We start from the raw sequence: 22,333 nt of genomic DNA, 5'->3' as shown, positions 1-22,333 counted from the left end.
TACTTAATGTTTATATCTGCACGTATGGTTTTGAAAAAAAAATTGGTGTATGTTGTTCTTAGCGATCAAAGCTTAGTAGGAGTCATTGATCACATACCTTGTACATTTCAATCATGTCATTGATCATCTTCTTTATCTATCTCATCATCATCATCATCATCATCATCATCATCATCACCAATATCATCATCATCATCACAATCATCATCATCATCATTGACACCATCATCATCATCATCGCCACTACCATCATCATCATCATCACCAGCATTGTCATCATCATTACCATCATCTTTATCTTCATCATCTTCTTCTTCTTTGTCATCTTCAACATCTTCTTCTTCTTCCATAATATTATACTTTATTGGCATTCCTCTTAGTTCATGTCTAACAACTAATGACCAACCCTATTTATGTGAAACTTCTGAGTAAAACACTTGCTTACATTGGCTTGGAAGAACATAGGGCTCATCTCCAACTAGATCAAATTACCTTGTATTAATCATTGTAAATCCATTATCATGTTGAATAATAGTTGTATGTAAATTATTTTGATTCAGTCATAGCATGTACCATTTGATGACGAATAGAACTACTTTGAAGGAGTTAAAGTCACACTCAATTATATCATCCAAGATGCCATAGTATCAATTTTGAGATTGTTGAGGATGTATGTTGTTTCTAGATGATATATTAGTGACCTCAAAAATAGTAGTTATCCCAAAATTACAAGTTTTCTTAGTGTCATCTAGCTTTTTTATGTGAAATTTGTGCCCATGATAGTACATATCTTTGTGGTGCTTGATCTATAATTTTTGAAGCATGTGAGAATTATTTTTATCGTGAGTTGATATGAAACATATGAATGATGATCATTAATAAATTTGTACATACTTGTCCACCTCTTGAACCCTTTACTAGATTAACTACCATCAACGTAACATTGGAATCTCCATTACGATGAGCTTCTATAACCAATGAAGCAACACCTTCCAATGTTAATGAGCAACCATTTTTTTGATTTCATTCAATCCATACCATCATACAATAAAGATTATTTGTAATATACAAATGTATTACATCCCCCTCTCAACCAGCTATATTAAAAAAATACACCAATTATAAATAACTTGTATTGAAGATTTATAAGAATTAATTAACTACAATAGCATCTTATATTTACATTCCACTTTCCTCAATCTACCTTTTGCCCATCAAGTACTCCCCTTCAAAAAATTTAATTGAGTTCAAATGCCAAATATGATCTACATGGATCTTTGCTACAAAATTAGGAAGATATTCACTAATGTACACCATGGTCTGGTATACCATTTATCCCTCCACCATAGAACCCTCAGGATGTGATCTCTAACAAACAAAGCCTTTCAAAAATTTCAACTCCCTCTCAACCATCCACATTGATCTTGTTGGTGCAGGTCCACACAATTCAATCTCCTCAACATGATGTATGATGTAGTGTTCTTGTGCATTGAAAAAAATTGGAGGTAGACACTTTTGTATTTCACACATAAGATGAGGAATTTTTCTCTTCCAATATTTTATATCTTCTTTATTGATTTTTTTTTATGACAACCACCTCATGTATTTTCCAAGATCATATATAACTTGTTTAACACTATTCTCGAAGTAGTGTGGGAGAGATAGAGGTAGAACATATTGCAATATTTGTAAAATGAGATTATAAATATTTTATAAAAGAATGCAATGAAAACTATGTGTAGTATACAAATATATAGTGAATACAAAATAACATGAATTACCTTACTAAATGTATGCCAATCATGTGTTTTTATCCCTAGCCCAAATTCACTTTTCTTTGATATGAGATCATTTATGTTCGCAAAAAATCCTATGGGGAATCATATTTTTTTTCTGACTTCTTTTATAGCATTGCTCTGCTGCTCCAACAATAACCAAGGGCACTTGTATCAATCTGGTCTTGGGGTCAGTGGAAGAAGTTGGGTCTCACTTTTGGCTAAAAAGTGGAAGTGTTTTTCCTATTTTTGAAATATTTTGTCAATTGATGCCAAAATTTGAGCCATTTAGAGATTAAATATAAAAAAACTTCAGAAATAAAAATTGTAGTGCCTAGAATCTTCTTTTGGATGTAATTTATTTGTATACCCATATGATAGATTATTTTTTTGGTATGGATCTTTAAAAACCACTTTTTCAAATGCTTGTTTCAGGACCATACCACGCTCGTGTACAGACACCATAATTTGACACAAATGAATGAATTTTTGTGAATCCTTTTAAATGGAGTTACCTGACACACCAAAGATTGATGAGAATATTTTTCTTGAATTTTTTAATGAATTTTTTTTTTTTAATTAAATTTTAATTGGCTATAAAAGAAAATTTTAAAACCTCTCGTGTATGGACACCATAATTTGATCAAAATTTCACTATTTTCAATTTTTTTTTTTTTAACTTTAAAAGAATTAAATGTAGATTGATGATATATAAATTAATTTAAGAAAAAATATAAAATATAAAAGTTATTAAAGTTTTAGTCAACATTGCTATTTTACATTTAGGTACCACCTTTGATTAAAAATAATAATAAAATAGTAAATAAAAACATAACTTTATAAAATTTATATTTTTGAAATTAGGATAGTGAGAACTCTAATGGGTTTTTGTTTCATAAAAAAATTTGATCGGGAAGACCCTCAAAAATTATGGGAAGGCATGAATTTGTCAGTTCAATGCCTTAGCCAAATTAAGAGGCCAATGCATAGGTTTGGTCTCACCAAGCCTGTCCCAAACCAAAATCCGAGGCAGGAAAAAAAATCCTGCCTCATGTTGTAAGAAATGGGCACTCGTTATTTGAATTTTAAAAAATGGGTACTCGTTTTGAAAAGCTAAAAGCAGCATGTAAAATCTGCCAAAAACTTAAAAATTTGAATTTTTAAGAAACGAGTACCCATTTTTTACTTTTAAAAAACGGGTACCTGTTTTTTATTTTTTAAAAACGGGTGCCCGTTTCTTAAAAATTTAAAATTTTATTTTTTTTAGAAATGGGTACCCATTTTTTGAAAATAAAAAACAAGTACCTGATTTTTAAAAATAACGGGTGCCCATTTTTTAAATTTAGGGTCGGGCACCCGAACCAAAAACGGGTGCCCGTTTTTTAAAATCGGGTACCCATTTCTAAGAAGTTTCATTTTGCGAATTTGACTTCCGCGGAATTGTGACCCAACTTTGTGCATTCACCCTTTGATTGAATGAAATTTTTCATTGCATGGTTGGATTCTTCAACGTCACTACAAATTTTGACAATTTTGTCTTTGTCACACCTTCCATCCAAAAAAATTCATAATGTCTTTGTTACATTCTTTCCAATATGCATAGAATCAAACAAATGCACGATTGGGAGTTGCTCGTAGTATGACAACCTACTAAATTGTGAGGGATAACTTTTTACTCCTTTTGGAAGTTGGTCATTAATGCCTTGACGAACTTTAGGAGCATCAATTACATCATTAGTAAAAAAAATCAAACTATGAATTTCAAACAAAAAACCATCAGATGGAATGACATTACCTCTGCAATTTATTTTATTGTATTCCAACTTCCGTAGGGGAGATATCATTCTCCATGGCTTTGATGTAGTCTCATCTTTCCTATTGAAAAGATGTTTTTTGATAATTTGGTACTTATGATTTATGTGGAGAAAGTGTCTTTTCTCATCGAACACCTACTTTCCTAAACTTTTTGAATGATGAGATTTCATCTTTGGACCACAAACTAGAGATGAAAATTTTCCCTTTGTCTAAAGACCTACAAGATTGTGTATAATTGGATTAAATACATTAAATTAGTGTTAACACTATAACATACCAAAAAAGAGGTGTTAAAAAGAAAACATACCACAAAAATGTGTTAGCCTAGGGGCATCATGTATTGTCCATACAAGCATTACATGGAATTGAAATTGTCTCTGTCCTATTGATCTAGAAACATCATACATAGTGATCCCATTCCATAACACCATCGACTCATCGACAAGGAGCTCAATATATACATTGATATCTTTAACTTGGTAGTTACCTAGTTGAATGAACAAAAATATTACATAATTATTATGACCATTTTGATGGATTATTTATAATAAAGTAATTTAGATGACTATTACATGAAAAATACCTGGAATAATCAGTGCCAACATTATGTGCTCCCTCTTTATGGTCATCCAAGGAGGCATATTATTGTTGATAGCAAAAATAGGCCACACTAAGTAAGTAGATCTCATCTCTCCAAACGGATTAACACTGTCTACTACCAATGAAAGCTTGAGATTGTGAGGTTCTTCCTTAAAGTGTGGCCATTTTTCCTCTATTTTCTTAAAAGTTAAACCATCTGCAAGCACTCACATAATGGCATCTCAACTTCTATTGTGTGCACAGTAATCCCTAAAATGTGCCAATCTATTACACTTGAATAATAGTTGCAGATGTGGAATAATAGGAATAATCTGAAGAACCTTGTGAGGCACCTTTTTTGTTATTTGATCTGATTGATATCTACTAATATGACAAACAGGTAATTGTGTTGCAAATTCATGTCATTGATGATATATAATATGATCAAATGTTTGGACATGCATGTATTGTTTGATACTCCATTCCAATATCTTTCATAATGGTAGTTGATTCTCGGTACGAGTGAGGTAGAATGTTTGATGGTGGTAACAAGCACTCACCTATCAACTTGCAACACAAAATATAATTTGTTGATATAAAGAATATTAATTGCTACACAATTCACCCAATGTTAATTGTAAGGGAATTATGACTAAAAAGGAGAAAAAGATAGCATACCTTAACATACATGTCATTGCTATGTTGGATAAATCATTCATAACCTTCAAGTTCATCAACATCAATACAGTGGCAAGAAGAGTTGTTTGGAAGCCTTCATATAAGGGCTTGTGTTCCTTCTCAAGAATAGTTACATCAAGGTCTTTTTCAATATCATCATCATCATCATCTTGATCATCATGATCTTCTTCATCATCATGATCTTCTTCAATTGGATCATTACCTTCTACTTCTATATTCACACCTCCATGTTCCCTCATTTTGAAATCCACATTCTCTAAATTGTCATGGTCCATAACATGAAACCCAGGGTGGTTGTCCTATATAAAAATGATGACCTTATATTAACCATGACCATGATGTCACCATCAAATCATGTCTTATGTATTTTATAAATTATTAAAATACATACCAATGGATGAGATTTGATTCCCCTTTCAACGTGACCATGCTACCTACAATGTTTGTCAGTTGTTTTGATTAGATATCTTCAAGTCTTTAAGCCCTTACAATTTTTCCAAGGACAATAACATTTTCCATCACCTTTTAAGTTAGACCACAGTCTACCAATTGTCTTCCTACTTTGTTATGCATTGATATCGTCAGATATGGTCTTTCTTGAATGGAATGACTCGTTGGTGGAAGAAGGATGATTTGTTTGCAACTTCCAGATTCTATATCAAGTGTATTAAAAGAACATCCAGGGTGATCCCACAATAATGGGTTCCACTTTTTGACCAACTATGACACTAAAATCAATATTTTTGAAACAAACCTCACGTTCGAGTGACTATATCTCTAAAAATATGAATAATTTCAAGACGACATAAACTAGTGATTTCTAGTACTCTATTCCTACTTTGTAACTATATTTTTAATTTTAAAAAATTATTTATGTCAATTTGTTCTTCTCCTCCGAAAAGTGGTACATATTAAAATTTAATATTTTTAAAGAGTGATAGTCTACTTGACACACATAACTTTTTTCCTAGAAAAGATAATGAGGTAATTCTTTTGGTGTTGGATTTGTAACATCACTATCTAGAGGATGCACTTGGCTTAATTCAATTTGGTTGAATATTGTATAGTTTATGAAGTTTTGAAGTGACACCAATCATAATTCAAACATACGTTTGTTTTGACACAAATAACTTCAACTCAATTTATCATAAATCTGAATTATTTTTTCTTGAATAGAAAGCTATCTCAATAACCTATTTCCTAGATATTTTTCAAAAAAAAAAAGACCTAATTTACTACTTTTCCCAAAGTTTTGAAGTCAGTTGATGTTCAATCGATAATGAACCTATAATGAGTTAAACTCATATTTGAAAGTCTTAATGAATATAATATGTATTGCAATTATAGTCATTGGAAAGCTTGCTCTAAGCAGCAAAAATTTGTATTTTTTATTTTACAGTAGGAGATCATTCATTTTCAATTTTGGTTGTCAAAAGATCCAATTTTATTTTCTTTAGAAAAGAGGGTCAAAAAATTGAATTTTCCCATGTTCACACAAACATAGTGTTCGTGCAAACATACAAAAGGAATTTTTGTGAAGACATGTTCCCCCAAACATGTTAAATTAAGTTTATTAACAACCAAAAATTTAATTTGACATGTTCATCCAAACATGTTAAATTATTGATGTTTGCATGAACATGTAAAAAACAAAAAACATGCTAGTGTCACTTGCAGACAGGTCAATTTTAAAATAGTGAAATTGTAAGTTATGAAGCCATACTACAACATTTTTATATAGTTATTGCACAAAATTTATCTTGAGGCGAGTGGTAAATTTTTTTTTTATGATTTGATAATGGGAAACAAGAAAGGAAGGCAAAACAAATATGCAAGGAAGAGATATGATGAAGCAGAACAAAGAAATATTCAAAAGACTGTGGCATGTTATCATCAAACTAAACAAGGTATGTAATTATATATATTATTATTTTTTATGGTCTTGAATTTAATTATGTTTCAATTTATTTTTTATCTAATTTGATTTATTTATAAATTTGTTGCAGACAATCAACAAGGTGAAGGAAATGTTGAAGAAGGCTCAACAGAAGTAGAAGAAGTGCATATGGGAGAAAGGTTAGGAAAACTCCCTATAGAATCTCAAACAATGAATTTTGGAGAAGGTTCAAGATCACTCCTTACAGAGGTTCAAATAACAGAAGTTGGAGAAGGGTCAGAATCTTTCCTTGTAGAATCTCAAACAATGAATGTTGGAGAAGGCTCAAGATTGCTCCATGTAAAAATTCTAGTAACAAAAGTCAGAGAAGGGTTAGGATTAGGTGTAGGAACTGGTATGGGCGTACTCATAAATATTGCCCAATCTATAAAGAATGGTATTTCTCATAAAAATTTACATCATTTACTTAAAATGGATGTGGATAAATTGAGAAGACTTACAGCGACTATTCAACCCTTAAGTTTGTCTAAGAAAAGGTCAATGAATAAGAAGATAAGAGAAATTATAACTAAATTTGATAATACTTGAACAAGCTCAGTTGCTTTTACTTTTTTTTACACAATATAAGTTGCAAGAGGAATTGAAATTGTTAGGTGTAGACACAACATCAAAGAAGAGAATATTTTCTAACATACAAACTGATGTAATTGAAAATGTTAAACAAGGTTTGAGAAACATAGGAAAGCACTCTCAAACTAAAGATAAGTCTGTGGTAAGAAAAGTGATGTTGATGTCTGTTGTAAATAAGAATATGACCCAAAATAGACAAATATATTCAATTTTGTTTGAAATGGGTTTAGTAGGAAAACAATGAGAGAATATGTTAAGAAAAGATTAATTGTGGATGACAGTACTATGGAGGGAAATTGGGAAATCATGTGTGGATCACCTCATTCTGATAGGATTGAAGAGTTATTAAAAAAATTATTCATATCATTTTGGATTAATAACACTTGTCCTTCATCAAATAGTAGAGATGTTATCAAGTATAGGATTGTATCTAGTAAATATGAACATCATACAAAACATTGGTTGGACACAACACAGCATGAGTTATATGTGTCATTTTGTAGTGAACATCCTAATGTAAAAGTTGGGCAAATGTTGTTTAAAAAATTGAAGCCATACTTTGCGAGGTCAAACATAGTGTTTGAAACATGTTATTGTCATCATCATATTGAGTTTGATCTCCACTATCAGGTATTTTGAAAGTTTGTAGAAGACACATATGGTTTTCATGTTGCTCCTCCTAGTAGGAGAAGTGAGTTTATATCATCCATTCTATGTGACAAAGTAGATGATCCAACTAGTCAAATCAATTGCATCAAAGGAGTATGTGAAACATGTGGTGAATTGGCTCTATTTCCTTTGAAATTTGAAAATATTGATGTAACAAAAAAATTGAATTGCAAAAGTTACAAGTATGTGAAGAATGAAACAAAGTTGGGGAAAGAGACAAAAAGGTTGGAATATGTTGAAGAGGAGTTACCTGTTCTAACATTTATGGACAGATTTGAGAATTTGATTCAACCTTATATTCATCATGCATTTTTTGCAAAATGGCAGGCACAATAGTTTCAAACTTTGAGAGATAATTTCCCACTTGGAACGATTGTATCAGTTGTTGATTTTGTAGAGAACTATTCCTTTGCTCGTCATAAAGTAATTCAATCTGATGATTTCTTTTCTAAGCAGGTCACTACTATGGTACATGTTTGTTATAGACATGCACAATTATATTTGGAAGGTGTTTAGAGTATAGTTCAAGCACGAGTAATTAAAAATGAATATCATTTTTATATAAGTGATTATAAAGAACATGACATTCACTATGTAGAAGATTGCTTCAATATGTTCTTTTCTTATTTGAAAGAAAGAGACATAAATGTTGATAAAAATTATGTTTGTTCTAATGGATGTGCCACATAGTTCAAATCATCTAGACTATTTTATGCATTATGTAGATATCATCACAATGAGAATATAAGACACATATGGAATTTCTTTGAGAGTGGCCATGGAAAAGGTTAACATGATGGTGCTATTGCATCAAACATGTTCTGCGAAAGTATTAAATCATTTATTAAGGAGTTCGTGTAAATGATGCACATGATGTTATTGAATGGTGTAAGACACATTTTGCATCAGACGAGGTCAGGACATCATCAACAATGAGTCAACAGGTACCATATAGAGTCTTTTGGGAGATAATAGGTATGGATGTGTACATCTGTTTAAATTTTATGTAGTTAAGTTATAAATGTTATTGTTAAGTTTTATCTTTAAATTTATTGAGGTTTAAATTTAATTTGTCCATATTTTCAATTTAATGAATTTTTAGGTGTTAATAGAAAAAATATGCATGGTTGTAAGTGGATAGAGAAGACACATTCCTTACATTCAGTCATGATTATAGATAATTGCAATTGGACATTGAGGACAAGAGAACACTCATGTTTTTGTGACAATTTCATTGATGAAGACTATCAAGAATGCATCAATCAAACATATGGATATACAGGTGCATGGATTTCAGTACCACTTGATGTTACTGATACATTTGATAAAGATGATGAAAATTTTGATGATATTCCATTGATTTCTGATGTTTATAAACATATCTCTAGATTGGTAAAAGTGGGTAAGTATCATAAAATTTAATCTCAACTTGTTATTTAATTATCAATTTGAACTATCTTATATATACTGTACACATGTATGTATACTTGTTATGCAAGAGATGTCTTTGCAATGATTGATGAGCCTGGAAATCATGAAGGCATCAGTTATTATTTATTGTGATGTACTACAAAGAGGTAACTTTATATCTATCAAGTTTTAAAATATTTAAATTTGTGGTGCAGGTTCTGTTGTAATAGAGGGAACATATTTGAAGCAAGACAAAATAGTCCAACATGGAATACACTTTGTTGATTATCAACCTGACAACAAGGTTTTACAATATAGCCACCTGGTCATTGCTACCAGGCTTTGTCTACATCTAGTCAAACTTAAGTGTGTACATTGCAAGTGGAGATTAGACAGTGAAGATCATGAGAAGATATTACATGTTATAAGTGTACATCATGGTTGAACTAAACTTTGAGATTTATTTTATAATAATTTGAATTAATTTAAAGTTGTTAGTTTATTGTATAGGTTCATAACTCTTATTTTATTAGTTTATTAATTTATTTTTAAATGTACATACATTTTAATAATATTAATTACAATGGATGAATTTAATAATAATAACTTAATATAAATAGGCAATACAAGTTAGTTGGAACTTACACAATCTTTATCATACAACAAGTACTTAGTGCATAACAATCATGGTGAGAAAATTTGAATTGGTTGGAGCTCTCTTAGGCAATAAATTGGAAGGTAGAAATCTTGTAGGAGGTACCGAACCTAGTGGGACAGATCTGGAAAAGTCTGCAGTAGTGTAGGATGCTTCGGGTTCCAGCTCTACAAGATGTGGGGGTAGGAATACCCCTTTGGTTCTTGTACCTAAAAATCATGTGCTCCAACAAGAACTTGAAAAGATCCCTTTGGAGAATGTGGAGAAGACTATAGATGGTAAAGATGAGACCTAGGAGAAAGGGTCAGGTGAGCAAAGGATGTGGTCTTCTTTGTTTGGTAGGAAACCTGGAGGAAAATATCCTTCCCCTTGGTTACATTGAAATCATATTGGAAAAAAGGTGAGTTTGAAATCATTTTTCCAGATCCGATTGTTAATTTTTTTGTCTCTACTATGGAATGTACCCTGGTTGGAAAGTTTATGGGGCCTAGGCCAAACATAGATACTTTTAGAAATATGATAAAATAGAAATGCGTTATATGTGGTCAATTGGATATAGCTCCTATGATGAATGGTTTCTTTTCATCTATTTTTAACTATAAGGAAGATATGAATATGGTCCTTCGTACAGGGCCATGGTCGTTTGGAAAAAGTTCTCTTACAATGAAAAAATGGGAACCAAACATGGACCTTTTTTATGCCTTCTTTCTTACTACTCTGATCTGGGTTAGACTTCCTGGTCTCCCTTTGGAATACTAGCATGAGGTTATCTTTAAGGGAATAGCGAGTTCCTTTGGGGAACCTATAGCTATAGACAATGCTACAGCTTTGAAATCCAAACTTCAAAGTGCTAGATTATATGTGAAAGTGGCAAACTTGAGCAACCTTCCTGAAAAAGTGGATCTTATTTCTAAACTTGGAAAAAGGATACAAGAAATATCATATGAAGATCTTCCAAATTCTTGTTTTTCCTATCAAAAATGGGAACACTGGGTGAAAAATTATCCTAAAAAAAATAAGAATCAACCTAAGGTTCATAAGGAGGAGAAAAAGAAAGAAGAAAAGACTCAGAAGAGAGTCTAGAGACCAAAAGTAACTAATTAAAAGGGAGTAAAGGAAAGTCTGAATCTTGAAAATTAGGAAACTAGTAAAGTGTCAAATATTGCCTTGAAGGATAACCTAACTATAGAAAACTAGGAGAATGGATTATTGGTTCCTTTCGAGCCTAAGTAAAACATTGACAATATTGTTTATTTGATGAATTAGCTAGTTATTTATCAGAAAAATGATATAGAATGGGAAGAACTAGTAGAGATGGAGGAAATAGAGGAGGGAGAAATTCTGGATGATAGGAGCAGATATCTAGTTTTGAAGGAAACACAAAATGTGAAATTCCAGTCTATTGTGAGACAAAAGTTTGAATCCTATTCTCTTGAAACACTTTTGTGCAAAGATATTGTCCCTTTTTGCAATATTTATGAAGATGAGGTAATGAGTTTGGAAGGGAAGGATTTGAATCAGAAACAAAGTCAAAGGAAAAAGACTAAAAGGAAAACTAATCCTGCTCCTAAAGGAGTAGAGACTTGAAGTAGTAAACTGGAGTTGCAAATCAAGGTAAAACCAAATGTTGGAACTCCAAAGAAACTTGGAAGAAGATCTACTAGGAAAACCAAAGATCTCGAAAGTTTACATAATATTGTTGATGCAAGATAGGAAACTATTATGGATATTACCCCCAAAAAATTGTCATGAAAATCATCACTTGGAATATAAGGGGGTTGAACAGCAGCCATAAACTTGATATTGTTCAAAATCTTGTTAGAGAGAAAAAGTTAGATATCTTGTTACTTCAAGAAACTAAAATGGAGAAGGAAAAAGCTGAAAATATTAAGTCTTTTAAGGATTATTGTATTAACGCTAGTAGTTCGGAAGGAGCTTCAAGAGGTGTTATGATGTTACCAAAAAAATATTATTTTTTAGGAACGGTCTTGAATGCTAGTAAACATTTCATGGTGGCTAACATTACGAGAATTGATCAAAATAAAGTGTGGTATATTGTTTATATGTATGCTCCTAATCTCAAAAATTATAGGAAGAAAATTTTGGATTCTTTGTCTATTATCAAGAGTAAAAACTACTTTGGTAGATGGATCTTCTTGGGGGATTTTAATGTTCCTCTTTATGACTATGAAAAAAAGGGGGAAATGTGTGCCAGATGGATAGGAGACTAGATTTCATGGATTTTATTAATAAAGAGGGCTTAATGGACTTGGATCTTCATGGTATAGATTTCATGTGTCGTAATAAGAGGACAGGTGAAGATTGTATCCAGGCACGTTTAGATAGAGTTCGTATTTCTCCTTATTGGACTAAGGATTTTATTTGCAAGTTAGAGGCTCTTTAGAACATTGGGTCAAATCATTTTCCCCTGATCTTTATTGCTAATAAGCCTAATATCAAAAATAACTATCCTTTTAGGTTTGAAAAAATGTGGTTGCAGCACCTACACTTTGAGAGCAAATTGGATGAATGGTGGAATATTGTAATTGATGGAACTGCTCTCTTCAAGGTAGCCTCTAAACTAAAAAATGTCAAAAAGAATGTTAAAATATGGAACAAAAGATGCTTTGGTAATATTTTTGAGAATAAATCTATTATCAAGAAAAATTTGCAAAAAATTCAAGAAAGGATATAGAAGGAAGGTTGCTCCCTTGATCTTGTTAAAGAAGAAAATGAAAAATTGGTGGAATACCATGACATTGTTACTAAAGAGGAAATGTTTTGGAGACAAAGATCTAGATTGGTCTAGTAAAAAGAAGGAGATAAGAACACTAGTTTCTTTTACCTTTCTACTATGAAGCATAGAGCTAAAACGTGTGTTTCAAATCTTATGAAAGGTAACATTAAGATTTCTGAGAAAAAGGAAATCTTAGAAGAAATGGTCTCCTTTTTTTCCTCACTAATCTCTACTGATTCTAACATTGATCCTAATATTCAAGCTAAAATGTTAAATGTTATTCCCTCTCTAATTTTTTTAGAGAAAAATAAAATGTTGGGTGCTATTCCTAAGGAAGAGGAAGTTTATAAGGTTGTTTGCTCTTTAGGAGGGGATAAATCTCTAGGACTGGATGGTTTTTCAATGTTCTTTTTTCAAAAAGAATGGCATTTGGTGGGGAAAGATGTGTGTGATGTTGTTAAAGAATTTTTTGGGACTATGTTGAAGGAGATTAATTCTAACTTCATGTGCCTTATTCTCAAAAAAATTGGGGCCGACTCTCTGGACCACTTCAGGCCTATAAGTTTGTGTAATTCTTTTTATAAGATCATTTCAAAAGTCCTTACTTCTAGATTGTTGATGCTACTTCCATTTCTAATTGTTGATCAAAAAAATGGTTTTGTCCCAAGTAGACAAATTATTAGCTCTATCATTGTGGTACATGGGAATATTCACTCTTTAACAAACTCTAAAAATTAGGGGTTTATTATGAAAATTGTTATTGTTAAAGCTTATGATAGAGTGGAATGGTCTTTTCTTGGAAATATTTTACTAGCTTTTGGATTTAGTAAAATTATAGTGAAGGTTATTCTATAGTTGATCTCTACTACTTTGATTGCTATGTTCGTGAATGGTTTTTCCTCTCAATTCTTTAGCCCTTCTAGGGGATTGAGACAGGGAGATCCTTTATCCCCTATTCTCTTCACCATTATGGTGGAATATTTGGGGAGGTATATTGGGAAATTAGTTTTGCAAGGGGGTATTAAAGGTCTTCATCCTTCATCTTAGCCTCTCAATTGTTCACATGGTCAATTTGTTGATGATACTACTTTCATGGGGAAGGCTAATCTTGATATTAGGGAAGCTATAAATCTTTAAAAAGCCCTCAACCTCTATTCATCTGCCTCTTGTCAACTGATTAATTGGAATAAGAGTTCTTTATTTTTTGTTAATACCCCTCTTATTAGATAGAACAAAATTGCTAAAATTCTTGGGTGCTCTATAGGTTCTTTTCCTTGTATCTATCTTGGTCTCCCTTTGGGGACTAATGCGCCTGATTCCTTTTGGGAAGGTCTCATTAAGAAGTTTAATAAGAAACATGCTAGTTGGAAGGGCAACCTATTGAGCCAAGCTGGGAAAATCATTCTCCTTAAAGCTTGTCTTCAAAGTATCCCTACTTATGCTTTGAGTCTTTTCAGAATTCTAGTAAAATTTGCTAAAACTATTGACAAAATTCAAAGGAATTTTCTCTATTCTGGTACTAAGGAAAAGAAGAGGATGGCTTTGATAGCATGGGATCAAGTTTGTAAGCCTATCACGGATGCTGGTCTGGGAATCAGTTTTGTTAGAAGTATGAATAAAGCTCTTCTTGCTAAGCAAGGATGGAGAGTGTATCATGATGATAAGGAGTGGAGTACTATATGGAAACATAAATATCTTTTTAATGCACCTTCTTTATCTAATTTTATTTCTTACCCTGATGTCCTCTCCCCTTCTACTATTTGGGGGGTTATGCGGGGAGCTAAGAATACCTTAAGTAAAGGGTGCTCCTGGAAAATTGGAAATGGGCTAAAGGTCAAATTTTGGGAAGATGTTTGGATCTTGGAACACCCTCTGATTGAGGATTATGAGGATTGGACATAGATAGATAAATGTAAGTAGTTGTATGGTAACCTGGTGGGACATTACTGGTATAACAATAGTTGGGTTAGCCTTATGGATATTAACAAGGACTTTCAAAATATCTAGATTATGTTGAATGCATTTTTTTGGTATCCTAATAAGGAAGATAAAATGATATGGAGTGCTAATGCTAGTGGTGGATTCGAAGTATCTTTTGTCTTTAAACCTAATGTGAAAGAGGCTCCTCCTTTGTGGACTAAAGCCTGGATAAAAGGTCTAACTCCAAAAATTAACATCTTTTACTGGATTTTACTTCAAAACAAAATTTTAACTCAGGATAACTCGAAAAAGAGAGGTATCAATGTGATTAATCAATTCAGCCTTTGTAAAGAAGGTTATGAGGATAGAGATCACTTGTTCTTAAACTGCACCTATAGTCAAAAAGTTTGGACCACTATTCTCAATTTCTAGAATACTGCTTGGGTTCATCATAAAAATATTGATCTATGTTTTCAGAGTTGGACATGCCCTTCTGAGGATAGTAATGTTGGTTTCCTATGGAAGATAACTCTGCCCCATTTGTGGTGGGGAATTTGGAAAGAAAGAAATAATTGAATCCTTAGAAACAAAGAAATGACTGAGTGGGTTCTTGGCCAAAATATTGTCAGAGCTATAAAGGAAAACTTCAATTCTCAGAGAAAGTGTAATGAAGATTTCCAAATTGACAATCCAATGCATTCTTCTATTTCTAAAACTAATAAAGAAAATTTAAGATTGAATATTAGATGAAAGGATCCTCCAATAGGATGGATCAAAGGGAATTTTGATGGTGCTTCCAAAGGAAATCCTAGAAAAGTGGGTTGTGGAGGGGTTTTGAGGAATCATTCTTCTAATATAATAGATTGCATTGTTATTCCTATTGGTAATTCAACCATTCATAAATTTGAGGCTACTACAGCTCTGTACACAATGAGGATGGCAGTGGAAACTAGTTATCAATACCTTTGGCTGGAAGGAGACTCATTGAACATCATAAACATGCTTAATGGTAAAACCCCAACCACTTGGTCTATTGATGCTAGTTTAATGGAAATTAAAACCCTAATAGGAAAATTTGAAAAAGCTACCTTTTCCCACGTATACCATGAAGGAAATGTTGTGGCTAACTAGATTGTCAATCAAGTTGTCCTACGGGAAAGTAAGTTGAGATGGCATGATGACTTCAGTAGGAGCATGGATTTAAAAGCTCTAATTAATTATTATAAGACTCGCATGATGGAAGGACATATTGCCTAAGATTGGCAATTTAATGATAAATGAAAGTGGGAGTACGAAGGATGGTGTTATATTCCCAATGAAGTACCAAAAAAATGAGTAACACATGTGTTTGGAACATAAGTGATTTAATGAGAACTTTTGTCAATTTTATGATTGCCTCAGCTTTTCTCATTTCTTCTTTTTTCCTTCTCTACAATACTTTGACTTTTTGTAGTGAAAAATAATTCCTTAATATGGGTGGGGAACCCAAAAAGTAGGAACCTAAGAATTACAAAGTGTTGAAGGTTAAAGACTAGGTTTGGAAAATTTTGGAGAAGGGAAATGTCACTCCTTACCTAGAGCACCTTCATGGTTTTAAACCCCATATCACAGAGGTTTTTGTTTAAAACTGGATTGGTGAAAGGGTTACTTTGCATGGTATTATAGTGTGTCTATTGAAAAACTCATTACTTAAGTCATGGAGCTTCCAAAAGATGGCATTAAGTTTAGCAAGGAGACTAGTATATCAAATACGGCTATCAAGAAGTTCTCGAAGACTGAAGAGGAGGAGAAGAAATTAGAGAAAAATGGTGACTTCTATGAGCTGAACTAGATTAAATTCATTTGGAGGGATGTTCTCTCATGCATCCATGAGTACTTTATCCTTGATGGTAGGGCAAAACGTGTTCACAAATTTCATTTTTTCTTTTTAAATCATTTTCGATATAAGGATAGGATTTCCTTCCCATTTTATTTGAGATTTTCTTTACTCCAAAGCCTTCAAGCCCATAGGAAAAAGGATTCATGTCCTAATTTACATGAAGGGTTAATTCTGTTAATTGAAAATTATTGTAAAAGTAAGGCTACCATGTCTTCCCTGACCTCTGAGAAAAAGAAAGGGTCTATCAATGAGATGTATTCAAGGAAGAGTAAGTGTGAGGAAGGGGGTAGTGTGAAAAATAAGGGTCAAAAATAGGAAAATCCTCAAAAATATGTCGAGGAAATCACAAAATCTAAAAACTCGGAGAAAAATGAGGATGTGAATATTGATAATGAATAGAATACTAATGTGGGGGACTTTAGTTCTAATCTGAATGCTTATTCTGGAAGAAAAGGTGAATCTAGAAGGGCCAAGGTAGAGGAAAGTCATGAAAAAAAATTGAGCCAAATAATTCTGGAGAAGAGGAGAAAAACCCAACTGAACATCCCTAGGAAGTTAGAGAAGAAAAGGTGGAGGAAGATAAAGAAAAGGAGAAGGATAATATGGAGGTTGATATGGAAAAGGAGAAAGATGACCCTACTAGCATGGGTTTCATGCTTTATTTCCTCCATACTACTAAACTCAAGGCTAATTCCTCTCTCCAAGGAGATTCTTAGATGTATAATGAGTTAATGACTTGGAAAAAAAGAGTTGGGAAGATATAGCAGGACCAGGATGCTGATATGGCCAAGATTCTCAGGATGGAAGTTTAGGTCAGAAACATCCTAGAAAAGATAAAATAATATGAACATGAACTTCATCTCCTAATCAAAGAAAGTGGTAATAAGATGGAACAGGTCACCTCTAGCCTTTGTGCGATAGTTGAGTTTAGGAAAAAAACTAATGAGGAAATCCTTTCTCCTAGTGGGCCAAGCAAAAGAACTAGATAGAGTTCGAGGAAGAAGGCTACTAAGGCTACTATAAGTACCAGGATCTCTTCTACAGACATGGTCCAGAATACTCCAGAGGCTAGCAAGGAAGTGAAACTGATTAAGGAACTGCAATAGATGTTGTTGGTGGTTCTAGTTTTTGGTTTCTATTTTTGGTCTTTTAGTTGGTTTTTTTTAACCGTCTGTTGAACTCTAGGTTCTAGGTCCTTGTAAAACCTACTTCTTTTTTCTGGTTCTATTTTGTGGTTTCAGTTCCCTATAAAACCTAGATTTTCTACTTTTAATATTGTAGGCTTCAGGTCCTTGTAAAACCTAGATGTGCTTAATTATCTATCTTTAGCTTTTTTGTTAAAGGGTTTTAGGTCCCTACAAAACCTATTTTTTCCGCAATCTAAAACTTACACAATCATTACATAGATATGTATCAAAGATAATTAAATATGTTAGAATTCTTAAATATCAACTTCTTTTCAAACTATTGAATTTCATCTTGAATTAAATGTGTTTTTACTTGTATGATCATACTCTTAGTTATCATTAGTTTATTAAAAACTATATAAATCAATAATATTAATTGTACCATGGATGAATTTAATAATAACAACTTGGTATAAATAGGCAATACAAGTTAGTTGGAACTTACACAATCATTAGATAGATATGTATCAAAGATAATTTAATATGTTAGAATTCTTAAATATCAACTTTTTTCAAACTATTGAATTTCATCTTGAATTAAATGTGTTTTTAATTGTGGGATCATACTCTTAGTTATCATTAGTTTATTAAAAAACTATATAAATTAATAATATTAATTTTACCATGGATGAATTTAATAATAACTTGTTCTAAATAGGCTTAATCTTTGTAAGTTAGTTGGAACTTACACAATCATTAGATAGATATGTATCAAAGATAATTTAATATGTTTTTTAAATTCTTTTATCAACTTCTTTTCAAATTATTGAATTTAATCTTGAATTAAATTTGTTTTTAAAATTGTACAATCATACGCTCTTAGTTATCATTAGTTTGTTAAAAATATATATATATTAATGTTAGTTTATTGTAGGGTCATACTCTTAGTTTAAATTAGTTTATTAATGTGTTTTTAAATATTATATTTTGTAAAAGTTTTTTCAAATAATGTCTTTAGCCCTACTAATTGATAATTTAACAAATATGTATCTTTCTAACTTCCTACTAATTTATTTAACAAATTTGCATCTTTATTCCTACTAATTGATTAACCAAATATGTATTTTTAGTCCTACTAATTGTTTATTTCATAATGATTACAAATAAATATAATGTTTTAAATTTGTAATCTAAATCATTTTGTTTAATTTAGTAGTTTAAGCACCTATATTAATTCAATTCAATCACCCTATAAATTATTATTATTATTCAAAATTATAAATTAGGTTCATAGATCAATTTGGAACTTCTTTGAATATTTAACTATTGAAGTAGGTAAAGAGAAGTTAATTTGATTATTTTATAATGATCACAATAAAATCTAAAGTTTAAAATCTATAATCTAATTCATGAAGAATGTTCTACTATAATACAAAAAGAAAATACACATATACATGTACACGTCTCAAGAATGTTCTACTATAATACAAAAAAATACACATACATGTACATGTCTCAAGAATAAACATCTACATGTAATATATCTCTATTGAAATGCATACATATGCAAACTTTAAGTCTTGAAAAAACATGTATGTAGAAAAATATAAAAATTCATATATACATGTGACCATCTAACTACTGAAGTACTAAATTGTCAAATAAATAGTGAAACATACATACATGTCATCAAGGTACTCAAGTACATGTATGTGTACGTAAGTCTCTAGAATATATACAAAGTCTACAATATATAAATACATCGTAAAATATATAAATCTACTACTACTAGAGGGACCTCTCAAGATGCATATGAATAGAATGATGCTCTGATTGAGTCTCTTGTACATCTTGTGGCCAAGCTGCATCAACTGAGCCTTGCATACACACACACACACACACACACACACACACACACACACACACACACACACATTAGAACTATCTTAACATATATATACATGTGTATACATTCAAATTAAATACAAGTGCATATATCTAGTTTGAAACATAAATAACTTTATAAACTATTTAAAACTTGTAGTTGATCACTACTGGGTACCTGAATAGAATCATCTCTCTAATGTGCATTTCCTGACCCAACACTAGATGGAATCATGTGATCGGCGACCTATGCCTGCATGATTTATTATAGTTCTTAAATTAAATATCTATCTAAACTATTTTTTTTAATTTCATATATTTAAATTTAAAAATAATTTATTTTTTTATATGTACCTGGGTCTCTGGAGGTGGAGGATGATTAGTAGACTCCATCATATCATCTATCAATGCACCTCTACTATCTGAAACATCAATGTCTCCTAATACTCCAGTATCATCTCCTAAAACTCTAACACCTATTGAACCACCCTTAGCACCACAATCTCCAACTGCTAGTAATGATGAGTGAAGTGGATTGTGTAACTGGTTGGGTAATGGTGTAGAATCAATGCTAGGTCAATCCCATGCTTAGAGTAGTATCAATCTTAGATAGCCCTCATAACTGCTCACAAAAATCATCAAGGCCCTCAGCTATGGTCCTAACATCTCCAACTTGTATTCCCTAGTCACCTGTAGAGTTTCATGAGCCCGGTGCAGAATGTTGTGATCTATGCACAAGTGTACTAATTATCATTGGTGTGGTCTGTGCTTGTGGAACTATGAGGCTCTGATGGTGTCTAATGGCATCCATCACTAAGTGAACTGGCATCCCCAATGTATTAGAAATATAACTAATACTCTACAACATATCCTCCAAAAAACTACAACGCTAAATCCATATGCATGTATTATCCTAAAAGCACACGAGCATCACTTGGTACTAGTAGTCCAGGAGCTCTATATGCCTCATCAGAGGAGGTGCCTGAAGTGCTACTAGATGCCTCTAAAGATGGTCAACTTGGAAAACTCCATCAACTATGAATATAGTGACCAAGAGAAACAGATGTGATACTAGTAGCCATAGATGCAATATGTCCAATACTATCAATTTCTCCCCTCTGGGAAGCAATGACAACTCTATCTACAATAGGCATTAGTGTTGGAGTCACTGGAGGTAGTCTCTATCTAATGAAATATCTCACATCTGGAGGTGGTAGACATTGTGCACTACAATACTTATCACAATCTGCAATCTGAACATGCCCCTATCTGCAATAATCTGGAATATCTAAGTAGTTGACTTTGAGCCCCATGTAGAACTCAGTGTACAACTATTGTGCAAAATAAAGAGGTATCTAGTTGTTATTAGGATAACAACCATGTGTGGCTTAAAAATGAGGATAGATCATGCTAGCAATAACAGGATCTCTCTACATCGTGTGACTCGGTAGCCTCTCACCCTACCCTGTGTACCCTCATATGATGGAAGGAGATCTAGTTTGATGACATCTTTGGGGGCCACCCTCTTGACATCATCAAAAGATGCATCTCCAAAAATCTCAGCCCTAAGCTCCCTAGATATGGAAGCTAATATGTCAGGGGTAAATGAATGCTGAGCTCTAAATCTAGTAGTCAAATCCTGTAAACTCCTATATATAGTAGCACATATGTCTCTGTATAGACCATCATCAAAGGATAATATAGATTTCTCTAATCTAGCAACCTCTTGCTCTAAAAATGCAAATAATGCATTGACATTGATGCATGGAGGTGGTGCAGCAAGACCTCCAGCAAGAGCTACAGGTGCAAGACCTCTAGCAAGAGCTACACCAGGAGCCACACCAAGACCTACATCACCTAGAGCCACACCAAGAGCCAAAACATGAGCCCCACGAAGCCCTACAATGAGGCATAGCATGAGCCCCACCACGAGCCATAGTACGAGCCCCACCATGAGAAACACAATGAACTACATGAGGAGCCAGAATAGGAACCACATTAGTGCCCTGAGGATGATGAGAAAGATAATCATGTGAAGTCATATTTATACAACATTTGATGGAGGTAATTTATATAAAATTTGTAAATTGTATATAATATATACATATAACATCTACACATGTCTCTCTAAGTCTAGTACACAAAATGTTTTATTTAAATTAAAAGATATATGTAATCACGTACATCACATGTCTAGATAATCTATAACATACATATCAATAAAATTTATATGATCACATGTATGAGAGTTAGAGTTAGAGTTAAAGGGAACTTGAGTTTTCAGAACTTTAGGAATTAAAGATTAGTACCTAGGTTTGACTTAAAGGGCTCAATGAGTTAGATTAGGATTTGATTAGGATTTCATTTAGATTAAAAAGGGTTTGAGTTTTTAGTTATGGATTACATTAGAGTTTGAGGTAAAGAAATTAGGGTTTGAGTTTTCAATTACTTGAAATCTTATATTAGAGTTTGAGTTAGATTAAAGTGACATTTCTAGATCTAAGGGTTTGATTTTTCAGTTAGGATTGTAACATTAGATCTAGTTTGAGAACTTAGATTATGATTTGAGTTTGAGTTAGGATATAATAAATTAGGGTTTGAAAATGATTTAGACTATGGTTTGAGTTCTAGATCATTAAAGGGTTTGGTTAGGGTTA

This window comes from Cupressus sempervirens, chromosome 11 (genome assembly GCF_028749045.1).
Source record: "Cupressus sempervirens isolate cs-2001-9-10 chromosome 11, ASM2874904v1, whole genome shotgun sequence".
Classification (NCBI taxonomy): domain Eukaryota; kingdom Viridiplantae; phylum Streptophyta; class Pinopsida; order Cupressales; family Cupressaceae; genus Cupressus; species Cupressus sempervirens.
The sequence above is the reverse complement of the archived record's forward strand: the minus strand, read 5'-3'. Positions refer to the sequence as shown.